Raw genomic sequence first — 12074 nt, 5'->3', positions numbered from 1 at the left:
CCCCCCACCCCACCCCTCCGGGCCCTTCCCCGCGGCCGGCCCCTCTCCGGCGGCAGACCCCGCCTCTGAAGCCCCCTCCCCGGGGCGGGACCTTTGGAGACATCCCTGCCCCTCGGGGGGCGACCCCGGGGCCGGCTGCCTGGAGTCCTTGGGCCTCGGTTTCCTCATCTGTGAAACGGGAGGACACGGAGGCCAGGCGGGTGCGGTGTCGGACACCGTCCCGCTGCGCGTCATGTGAACGCCAGGGAGATGAGTCACTCGGGGCCGGGAAGCGCGGGTCCGCGGCTCCACCGCCGGGAAGCCGGCTGCTGCCTGCGGCGGCGGGGGGGGGGGCCCTCTCCCCGGCCCTGAGGGGACCCGCGCCCCCTTCCCACAGGGCACCCCCCGCCCCCAGCCCAGCGCTGAACCAGCCAAGCCCAGGCTCCGTCTTCCCGAAAAGCCAGCCAGCCAGCTGCCAGCAAAAGTCCAGCTTGGGGGCCTTGGTGTGACCCCCCCCAACTCTGAAATGCAATCAAGTCCTGGTAGGGAGATTAACTCGCTGCCGGTTTAGTCTCCCCCAGCTCTTACTTTTTTGGTGTATGTGTACATTTTTCCTATTTCTTCTAGATCGCACACTCAGGCCTCCCATTGGCCTGGCTGGGGCAGGGGCAGCACATATGACACCCAGGCCCTGTCTTAGGATTCTGACTTACTAGGTATAGGGTGGGCAGTTAAAAAACAAACAAATATTAAAAAAAAACAAAAACAAAACCTTGTCCTGTTCAGTGCTGGTGGCACCCCTGCAATCCTAGCTACTGGGAAGGCTGAGGCTGAGATCTGAGGATCGAGGTTCAAAAGCCAGCCCAGGCAGGAAAGTCCCTGAAATGCTTTATCTCCATTTAATCACCAAAATGCCAGAAGTGGAGCTGCTGAGGCTTAAGTGGTAGAGCACTAACCTTGAGGGAGAAAAAAGCAAGCAAGCAAACAAGCGAACAAACATACTCAGGGACAGAGCCTAGGCTCTAAGTTCAAGCCCTAGGACCAGCACAAAAACAGAACAAAATAATCACTTATGAACTGAATGTGCATCAAAATTACCTGGACACCTTGTTAACATAGGTTGCTGGTCCCAATTCCCTGAGCATTTCAGATTTTGGGGTGGACCCAGGAACTGGCTCTTTTTTTTTTTTTTTTTTTTTTTGGTTGGTTGTGGGGCTTGAACTCTGGGCCTGGATGTTGTCCCTGAGCTCTTCAGCTCAAGGCTAGCATTCTATCACTTGACCATAGCACCATTTCCAGTTTTCTGATGGTTAATTGGAGATAAGAGTCTCACTGACTTTCTTTCCCTGGGCTGGCTTTGACCCATGATCATCAGATCTCAGCATTGTGAGTAGCTAGGATGACAGGCGTGAGCCACTGGCGCCCAACAGGAACTGGCTTTTTACAGCTGTTCTGGACACCTGTGTTCCTGATGGAGGGATACAGAACTGCTTTGAAGTCACTGTGGGAGGGCCTGAGAAGGGGGGGGTGGTGTGCAGACTCCCTGGCTTATCTCCAGAGATGCAGACTGCAGAAACCAAGAATACAATTGCAACCAGCATCCCGTATGATTCAGTAGAGGTAGACCACTCTTTGAGAAATGTATTCTATAGAATATCCCAAGGATTTCTGGCCATTCAGTGGGGCCTGGTCCGCTAACAGACAATGCAGATAGGTTCTAGGCACCTCTCTGCTCCTTGTGGCCATTGGGTTGACATTTAGCCCAGGCTGGAGGGAACAGGAAGGCAGCCAGTCCCCGTGAGGTAGGCGGATGCCATGAACTTTCCCTAAGTTCTGGTGGCAGATTCTAGTTTTCCTTGAGTCACACCTACTTTATAGACTGCTGCCAATTTGCAACCCCTGAGCTTTTCAAAAAGTTCATCTCAGGGAAGCCCAAACAAGTGCTGAGAACCCACAAGGAGCTAAGAGTCTGCCCATTTTACAGCCAGGATCCTGAGATGGATGACCATAGTTAAGCTGACAGTCAAAACAGATCTGCTTTTATCTATTTTTTAACTAGTATTTTTTTTTTTGGTCTTTTATTTGGTACTGGGGATCGAACCCAGGACATTCAACCTGCTAGGCAAGTGCTGTGCCACTGAGCTACATCCCAGTCCAAATACCTGACCTGTTCGATGGATAGTCTATACAATGGATAGTCTATACGATGGATAATCTATATGCTGAGAACTTCAGGAGAGACCAAGGTTGTTTTTCACTTGCCCAGCATGTACCCTGTTACCCAGCATGCACCTGGTCATAGACCCTTGGTGACCTGACACATTCACTCTTGGTTACACAGTTTTGTCTCCTGAGTATATACCCCTCCGCCCTAGCTCTTAAGAAAAATCACCCCTTTTAACCTTCAAACCATAGTTCAAAATGCACATCTTTCTCTAGATGTTGCTCTCGAGCTGTGGCCTCTCTGGGATCCCTTCCATATAGACCCTAGCACCCTCCCCCACTCCCCACTCTGCAAGTGTCCTGTTTGCATGTCAACTGCACAAGGATAGGGACCTGGGCCCGCCGGGCTCAGCGAGCTGCTACAGACTCAGCCGGTCTCAGCTCCAGAACAGCAGCAGCTGGCAGGCTGCACACACTTCATAAATATTTGTTCATGAAATAAGACGAAGATTTACCAATTTCTTACAGGGTAAAGCTAATAAGCTCGAGTTTCTAGACCAGTGGACCTGTGGGACAGGCTCCCAGGGAAATTTCTGTCTGTACCAGCCTGTGGCTCAGGCTGTCTCCCTCATTCTCTCCCACTCTCCATCACCGGGATGGAATCAGGCACTCAATAAACACACGTGGACTTGAAATTGAATTGGATTCCACTGTGTCAGGTGAAGCAGGACTGATTTCTGTCACTGTCACTATCACAGTTGGAAACCAGTTCCAGAGACTCTCAAGAGACTTTTTCTCCCTCCTTCCCCTTGCCCCCTGGGTTATCTGGCAGAGTTGGACCCCTTCCCCCTCCTGTCTTTCCTTCACTTGCTGGCCCCAAACACAGCTCACAGCTCTGGTCCCTGGAGGGCTGTGTCTGTCACAGCTGTCCTTGGATTGCTGCTTTTTATGCCATAGGCCCAGGTCACACAGCATGCCTGAGGAATAGCTACCAAAGAGCAGCAAAGAGAGGCCCTGCTGCCAGGCAAATAACGCCTTTACCAAACACCACTGGCTAGTCTCAGCATAAGAAACCTTGAGCCCCCTCCAGGAGTCCGGCTTCCTCTGGAATTTTCTATGCACTTATCCTCTCGTTTCAACATTGCCTTATTTTCGTCACTCTGAGCTCAAAGAGTTTATAAGCTCATAAATTCTTTGCCAGCCACTCATTTAAAAATCTTCTTATCTTGTCTGCTCAGAGGGGGAGAAAATGGCAATGTGATGGTTTCCTTTTTTCTTTTTTTGGAAGAGCTGGAGATGGGAAGAATTTTAGGGCCTTGGGTCAAAGAGAGGGTGGAGAATGCTTAGGAAAAATAATACTACCCTTTGTTTTCTATTATATTTATGAGAACGATGTTCCAACAGCCCCACTCCAACTGCTACAATGAGCTGCAGGGCAGACCTTCCCTAGAGCAGAGGGTGATCTGGAAGTACTCTTGGCCTTGGCACAACATTGACTCCTCCCTGGGTCTCCAGAGTGAAATCTCTCTCTTGTCTTTCTCTTCTTTCCTCTCTCCCCACCCTGTTCACACAGTCAGGTTTTTACAGAGCCAGAGAGCCAGAGAGAGAGAGAGAGAGAGAGAGAGAGAGAGAGAGGTATATCGACAAATCAGTCTACCATCTGTCTCTACTACTTATCTCTACATACTGACGACAATCAATCCACTGATCAGGGGACCCAGCCATCCATTCACTTATTGACGTATCTATCTGTCCGCCCGTCCATGTTTACGTATCTACCTTTCTACATATTGGCTTGTCATGTCAGTAGATCAATGAATCCAACCATCTGTCCATTCATCCACGGATCCATCCTTCCATCCATCTATATGGATCCATCCTTCCATCCATCTAGCCACATGTCCATCTGTATCTATCTCCTTAACAATCTTCCTACCCACATTCTATTGCTTCTGTCTCTCTGTGGAGTCCTGACTAATACACACCTGCAATGAGATTTAATTGTGCGTCTTGCACACCTGCCCTACCTGTAACCACCGACACCCTGCCCCGTTTCCCTCACTACACACAATCAGCCGAGACAGGAGGCAGATTGGGGAGGGGAGGGGGTCGCATGAAGATGCTTTCCTAGCACCCAGATGTCATGAGTGAGGAGCACAAAGCAAAGCATCATGGGAGGGAAAAGCAAAAACATGAATGCTTCCAGAAGTCAGCCACTTTGTGCCCAAAGGTCAAGAGGACAGTCAGCTCTGTTTATGGCAATTATATAAATTGCCCAGAGCAGGGCAGATGCCAGGGGATACGGGCTGAGGAGGGCATGGAAATCATGGAGGTGGTCTCTGCCTGCCAGTGCCCGCAGGTGTGCATGACTACCGCAGAACCTCCTCTGGCCTTGCTGTCAAGGCCCTGCAACAGGCTGTGTGCACAGGCACAAGCGGGCAGGACAGAGCAAAGACGGCACTCAAAGAACAACCTCCATCCACCTTGTCCACAAAGGGCTGCACATCCCTGGCCCTCACCTCCCTATCCCACCCCAGAGAAGAGGCTTCCTTTTTCCCTCCCTCCAGCTGCCCTGGGTTCCCTGCAGTTCCGTAATTACAACTTTCTCCTCTGCGTCTTTTCCACTAGCAGTTAAGTTTCAGAGAGGCTCTCATTGTTCACTTAGGACTTGCTAAGGGCCAGGCTATAGAGACTCAAGTTATCTTCTGTTAAGGAAGTGTCATTATTTCCATGTTCTGAAGTGGGGCATCTTTGTACAACCAACACTGGCATTTGCACATGCGACTGTGTGACTTAGAAAGATCCTGACTGTTCTGAGTTCAGTTCACTTATTTCCCTTAGACTTAAGCCTAGACTTGAGTATAGATTTTGTTTTGTTGTTGGTTGTAGGGCTTGAACTCAGGATCTGGGTGCTGTCTCTGAGCTCTTGTGCTCCAGGCTAGTGTTCTACCAGTTTGAGCCACAGCACCACTTCTTGTTTTCTGGTGGTTAATTGGGAGATAGGAGTCTCATGGATTTTCCTGTGCAGGCTGGCTTTGAACCATGATCTTTAGCTCTCAGCTTCCTGAGTAGCTAGGATTACAGGTGTGAGCTCCCAGCTCCCAGTTCTACATTATTTTCATGAAGCTCTCCAACTGGATGTCACTAGACAGGGCTAAGGCTATCAGCTGTAGGCTAAAATGGTTACAGTCACACAAGAATTTAAAAATGTTTTATAAACATTGTGTGTGTGTGTGTGTGTGTACTTGCTCACATATATTTAAATTAGACCGACAATGAGAGCTACATAATATCTGTTTCCCTTTATGCCTTGGTAGTCAGGAAATTCAAAGGTAAATTTTGTGCTCAGTTATAATGAAAAAACAAAACACCTTTAGGAGAAATACTCTGAGACCTTAGACTTCCTTACTCTTCATGAATGACATTAAACAAAATTGTAATCTATGCTTTGCTACACACTGTGTGAGTCTAGCCCAGGTCCCTTTCAGAATTAGATGGATAATAAATGCTACAGAAGTAAACATCATCAGACAGATGGCACCAAAGCCCGGAGACGCAGATGACAAGGATAAAAGAGCATCACCATGTAGACAAAGGCGGCCTTTTGAAGGAGCACAGGATGAGCATGAGCTAGAATTACTAGTATAAAGAGAGAGTAATAAAGGCGCATAGAGAAAGGAAGGAAAGAAAAGGAGAAGCCTCAGTTTACTTGGTCGACAGTTTGGCACTGTGCTGACCAATGAGGTGGGGGATGACGGAAATGGGGGACACTTGTGATTTTACTAAGGGATGGTCCGGCAGGTCACTTTCTTGGTTGTTGTTGCTGCTATTGTTGGTCGTGGGGCTTGAACTCAGGGCCTGGACGCTGTCTCTGAGTTTTTCTGCTCAAGGCTAGTGCTCTACCACTTTGAGCCACAGCTCCACTTCCAGTTTTTTTTGGTGGTTAATTGGAGATAAGAGTCTCACTCTGGACTTTCCCACCTGAGCTTGGCTTTGAACCACAATCCTCAGATCCCAGCCTCCTGAGTAGCTAGGATTACAGATGTGAGTCACCAGCGCCTGGCTATATACAGGCTGCTTCTTAAACTGGACCTTGGTTCTGGCTAGGAAAGGGCTACACGGGTGCCATGTTCAGGCTGAGTACCTGGTGAGACGGAAGGGAGTGAGCATGCATCCAATCCCTTCCCAGGAGATTCCTCAACCCCCTCCCCCTAGGGAAGGGGTAGAGTCCTGAGCCAGTCCTACAGCCAGCAGAGGGGCCAGTAGGAAGCCGGGGATCAAGGAAGCGCCTGAGTAATCTGTCAGATGGAGGTTCTGGCCACAGGGAGTATTCTGTGTGCCCCGATGGAGGGGTGAAGGCAGGGAGCAGGTACTCAGCTGGGCTGCAGGAGCTGATTCTGGATGGGACCTGGGTTCAAGGGGGAGTAGATGAGGCACAGATGTGACCCTAGGCAGAGAGGGTCAGGGAAGTGCCTGGCTAGCAGATGCCTTTCCCTGGAAGCCTTATGTTAACCTCTTTGACATCAGACACTGAACACGAATTGAGACATCAGATTTAAAAAGTGCATCCAATGCCAGGTGCCAGTGGCTCCTGTCTGTATAATCCTAACTACTCAGGAGGCTGAGATCTGAAGATCTAGGATTGAAGCCAGCCCAGGCAGGAAAGAGTATGAGACTCATCTCCAAGGAAATATCAAAACAAAAAGCTGGCAATGCAGCTGTGGCTCATATGGGAGAGCCCTAGCCTTAAGTGGTAAAAGCTAATTAAGGGACAGTGCCCAGAGCCCAAGTTCAAGCCCCAGGACCACCACAAAACAAACAACAAAAAGACCTTACCCAACTCCCTGCCATTTCTGTGCACCAGACCAGTCCATTTCCAGACCAGAACCAAGAGCCCAAGTGTCATGTGACTTGCCATTTGGTCCAGCTACCTTGTGGCAACAAGATGAAAACTCAAAGTCATCTGGGCCAGAGCATGTGCTGATGGGAATAGTTATCTATATAACCAGACAAACATTTACTTAGTGCCCAGTCCTGTGGAACCCCGTCCTTACGGAAAGAGGTGGAGTTCAAGGATGAACAAGCAGACAATTGCCTCCCAGGTACCCCTAGTCTGGGCATTTGGACTGGAGGTTCAACCCCTATAAAGGCTTGGCTGGTCCAGCCCCCGCGCAGGCCTGGAATTCTTGTGCAGCACTGGGCACACCATCGCAGGAATGAACTGGTTGAACCCAGGCCTGGGAGACCCAAAAGGCTGTATGCTTAGAAGAATAGTGGTGGTGAGTGGGGTGTATCTAGGAAGGTGAAGAGGAGTTGAGTCTTGTGTAGAATCAGATTTGAGTAAGTGAAGCTTCTACTTGAACACATCCTGCAACACGCAGAGGGGAAGGTAGACAGGCTGGAAGACTGGAGCAGAGTAAGAATAGGGGTTAGGGCCTGCTGGGAAAACTGGCAAGACCATGGGGCACACGAAGCATGTGTGCAGGAGCTCCCCCTGTAGGCCATGGGTGGTATAGCTGGACTTTGTTCATTGTTTTTTCCCCCTCTGAATCTAATGTGGGGTGGGTTTTGTGTGTGGGTTTGGGTTGTGTGTGTGTGTATGTGTGTGAGAGAGAGAGAGAGAGAGAGAGAGAGAGAGAGTGTGTGTGTGTGTGTGTGTGTGTGCACCAGTCTTGAGGCTTGAACTCAGGACCTGGGTGCTGTCCCTAGATTTTATTGCTCAAAGCTGGAGCTCTACCACTTAAGCCACACCTTCACTTCCAGCTTTTTGCTGGCTAACTGGAGATTAAGAGTCTCACAGACACCGGACACCTGTGACTCACACCGTGATCCTTGCTACTCAGGAGGCTGAGATCTGAGGATTGTGGTTCGAAGCCAGCCCTGGCAGGAAAGTCTGTGAGACTCTCATCTTTAATTAACCACTAGAAAACTGAAAGTGGTACTGTAGCTCAAAGTGGTAGAGTGCTAGCCTTGAGCAAAAGAGCTCAGAGACTGCGCCCAGGCCCCCAGTTCAAGCCCCATGACTGACAAAAGAAAAAAATAAAGAGCCTCACAGACTTCGCTGATCAAGCTGGTTTCAAACTGTGATCCTCGGGTCTCAGCCTCTTGAGGAGCCAGGATCTCAGGAATGAGCCATCAATGCCTGGCTCAGACTGGATCTTTTCAGTCCTACTCAGTTGTAGTGGGTCCGCTGCGTTATCATTGGAATATCATCGTGACTCGCATTCCTGTCTGCAGGCACTCCCACAGCCATCCTGGCGAATGTGTGAACATGGATGTACGGCTGTCCTGTGAATGCCACCTACACCTCAGCCCACGTTGCTCTCCTCCCTGTTTAACCACAGCACATGTCCTTTCTAGAACGCTGCATTCATCCGCTCTCTGTCCCTTCTTCTGCTGTGCTTCCCTTTCTCTCCATAGTCCCCATCACCCTCGGTTCCCCTGGGCTAGGCTCCCCCCCCATCCCAGAGCCTTGCACCCATAATGCAATGGGCCATCACATGTCTTTAGCACCACTCAGCCAAGGGGGTGGTGGTGAATTATTCATAGTTGTGTCCTCCAGTCTTGCAGGCAGTAAAGTTTGTCTCATTTCCTACTAATTTCCTGGCTTGTTTCTCTAGATTGTCCCCTGGGTGAGGAGGATAGGGACTCTGGTCCTGGGTCCTTTGCCATCATCTTCTAGCTCCTGAATCAACTGTCATGGAATAAATGAATGATTGTGTTAAGTGAATGAATGAATGAATGTGTGACAGAGTCCTGGAAAATCTGTTGTTTTATGAGCTGGTGGTCTCTCTGATGGACTCTGGGGTGGGGAGGGGGACTCACTGGAATGCAATATAAAGAACAAGGTAAAAGAATAATAATAATAAAAAAGTACAATGTGGCTCACTTCCGGGTGTGCTGAGGAGAGACATCCAGAGTCATTAGGACTGAATGAAAACCAGATTTGAGTAAAAACTAGGTTAAAAGTCCAGCCCAGCACCCTGCCAAGCCCAGAATAAATCTCAGTGACTGTTAAAGATGACAGAGCTGCTGGCCTATTGGGGGCAGGTTCCTTGGCCCAGACTACACAGGCTCCCCAGTGAAGATCAGCGAGGTGCAGGGGAGAGGCCCCAGCTAAGGTCCTAGGCACAGCCCTGGACGGAGCTCCTCCACAACCGCTCGGCTTGCATGCAAGGGGGATTCAGAGCTGCGAAATGGGACTGATCAAAATGCTTTCAGGTCTGCAGGTAATAAGGGCAGGCTTAAGATATTGCCTGGTTAGTCTAGCCTAATGAGACCTAAGTTGTTTTGGTTTAATTCAACTCAAAGAGTTCACTTTAAGCTTTGTGGTGATTCTTACCAGTTAGGGGACAGAACCCAAACACTATCCCGCAGCAACTGGCCCTGCTCACCTTGGACTTCAACTCCTACGATTCCCCCCACTCCGTTTGCTCCAGCCTCCCTGACCTTCTAGTAGGTCTTTATGAACTGGCCAAGAATGCTCCGGCCCCAGGACCTTTGCACTTGCCGTTCTCTCCAGCCCTCAGGGGTCCATAAAACTTGCTGCCTTATTGATTTTAAGTCTCTGCCCAAAACACTACCTTCTTCAAGGAGCCTGTCCACCCTTGTTCCTGGTTTGGGTATGTAGTTTTATTTCTCCTTATGCTACATGTCCAGGCCTGATATGATATTATGCATGCATTGGGTCCTGCTCTGTCTCTTGGGTAAAAGGGAGACTCCACGAGAATAGGTATTTTACCCCGTCTATGAGATGCTCTAGAACTATCTACTCTGGGTGCTGCCATGGCCCGGCCTCTATGCTTGTGCATACTGCAGAGGTTTCGGTACCCAGTGAACTCTGAGAGAAACACAAGACGCCACTCTCTGCGAAGCCCTGAGATAAGGATGACGCAAGGCCTTATGGGACAATGAAGTAGGTGATTCCAAGGTGGTCAGAACTGGGGAAGGGAGGGAGGATGGGCTGAGCTCGGAAGGTGGTGGTGGTGGGGGATAAAAAGGTGTGTGGGAGCTGACAGAAAGCACCCAGGCAGGGCAAATCAGATGAGGAAATGCAGGGCAACTTGGGGTGGGGTTCTGTGGAGGAGCTGAGGGAGAAAAGGATGGGAGTTAGGGTAGAAAATAAAGAGATAGTAAACACAGCGTGAAGCTGGTTCTGTTTATTTATTATTATTTTTCATGTGTAGATCCCAGGGCTTGAACTCAAGGCCTAGGCATTGTTTATTAGCTCAAGGCTGGCATTCTACCACTTGAGCCATAGTGCCACATCCAGCTTTGTGCTGTTTAATTGGAGATAAGAGTCTCACAGACTTTCCTGCCTGGGCTGGCTTGGAACTGTGATCCTCAGATCTCAGACTCCTGAGTAGCTAGGATTATAGGTGTGAGCCACTGGGGTATGTGGCTGGTTTTATTTATTGAGGAGCTCCAGGGAGCAATGTCCAGAGAACCCACAGAATTAGATGATTGGCTCTGGGGTTCCAGATGCTGAGGCAGGGGGTCCCAGGGCAGCCCAAACCCCAAGGCATCTGTTGTGTGGGGCTGGGCCTATGTATTTGTTTTTGTTTTTTGTTTTGGTCTGGTCGTGGGGCCTGAACTCTGGGCCTGGGCGCTGTCCCTCAGCTCTTCAGCTCAAGGCTAGCACTCTACCACTTGAGCCACTGGGCCACATCCAGTTTTTTCTTTTTTGCTTATGTGGTGCTGAGGAATGGAACCCAGGGCCTCATGCATGCAAGGCAAGCGCTCTACCACTGAGCCACCTTCCCAGCCTGGGCCTACATACTTGTTATGTCATGACCTGTGCCTAGTAGGCTGGCAGAAAGGAGCCATCAAGGAAAAGGCAGGGTAGACCTAGACCTAGTAAATTCCCTGGGAAGTGTTTCTGGAAGGTTCTCTGTGGTCTTGGTTTGTATCTTCTAGGGGTGTGTGTGTGTGTGTGTGTGTGTATACACATATATATATATATATGTATATGTGTATATGTATATATATTTTTTGACAGTCCTGAGCTTGAACTCAGGGCTTGGACACTGTCCTTGAGCTTCTTTTGCTGAAGGCTAGCACTCTACTACTTAAGCCACAATGCCACTTTTGGCTTTTTCTATTTAGGTGGTACTGAGGTATTGAACCTAGGGCTTCATGCATGCCAGGCAAGCATTCTACCACTAAGCCACATTCCCAGCTCTGCCTGGGTTTTGCCATGGACTGGTTTCCTTTCTCATTTACAAAAGAAGTTCCTTCTATCCTCATTGCCCTGCCCAGGGTCTGGGGAGGGGGCTGGCGTGGCGGGGGTAGGGATGGGGCTCCGGTCAGGGGCTTGGAGAACACTGTGAGCGAGGGCTGAAGGAGGGGTTGGCTCCAGCCCCATGGCTTGACCTTGGCAGTGGGAAGAGAAAGGGAAGCCTGGGAAAATATCTGCCTTCCTCTGCCAGCACCTGGGCCTAAATTCCCAGGCAGGCCTGAGCCTGACAGGGCAAATGTACACTGAATTCCGCCTGTTTGCAGGACTGAGCAACTAATTTCTCAGACAAGTGTTTCGTGTGTGTGTGTGTGTGCACGCGCACGCGTGTGCACAAATGTCTGTGCTGTGACATGAACTCAGCCACAGTTCCACTTTTGGCTTTTTGAGGATCAAGTGGGTATAACAGTCTCACGATCTCTTCTGCCTGGGCTACCTTCCAGTCATGATTCTCAGATCTCAGCCTCCTGAGCAGAGCCACAAGGATGAGCTTCCCAGCTCTGGCTGCAACATTTCTTTCTTTTTTATTTTGTGTGCCAGTCCTGGGATCTGAACTCTGGGCCTGGGGTGCTGTTCCTCAGCTATTTTGCTCAAGGATGCCACTCTACCACTTGAGTCACAGCTCCACGACTGGCTTTTTGGTGGTTCAATGGAGATAAAGAGTCTTATGCATATTCCTGCCTGGGTTGGCTTTGAA

General features: G+C 49.8%; 1 protein-coding gene across 1 annotated transcript in view; it reads right to left on the bottom strand.

The window, feature by feature from the left end:
* Positions 1-12074, bottom strand: part of LOC105987797 (ankyrin repeat and BTB/POZ domain-containing protein BTBD11-like) — a 110993-nt gene that overhangs the window by 56994 nt on the left and 41925 nt on the right. The window lies entirely within an intron of this gene.

Source organism: Dipodomys ordii, unplaced genomic scaffold (assembly GCF_000151885.1).
Source record: "Dipodomys ordii isolate 6190 unplaced genomic scaffold, Dord_2.0 Scaffold3, whole genome shotgun sequence".
Classification (NCBI taxonomy): Eukaryota; Metazoa; Chordata; class Mammalia; order Rodentia; family Heteromyidae; genus Dipodomys; species Dipodomys ordii.
The sequence above is the reverse complement of the archived record's forward strand: the minus strand, read 5'-3'. Positions and strand labels throughout refer to the sequence as shown.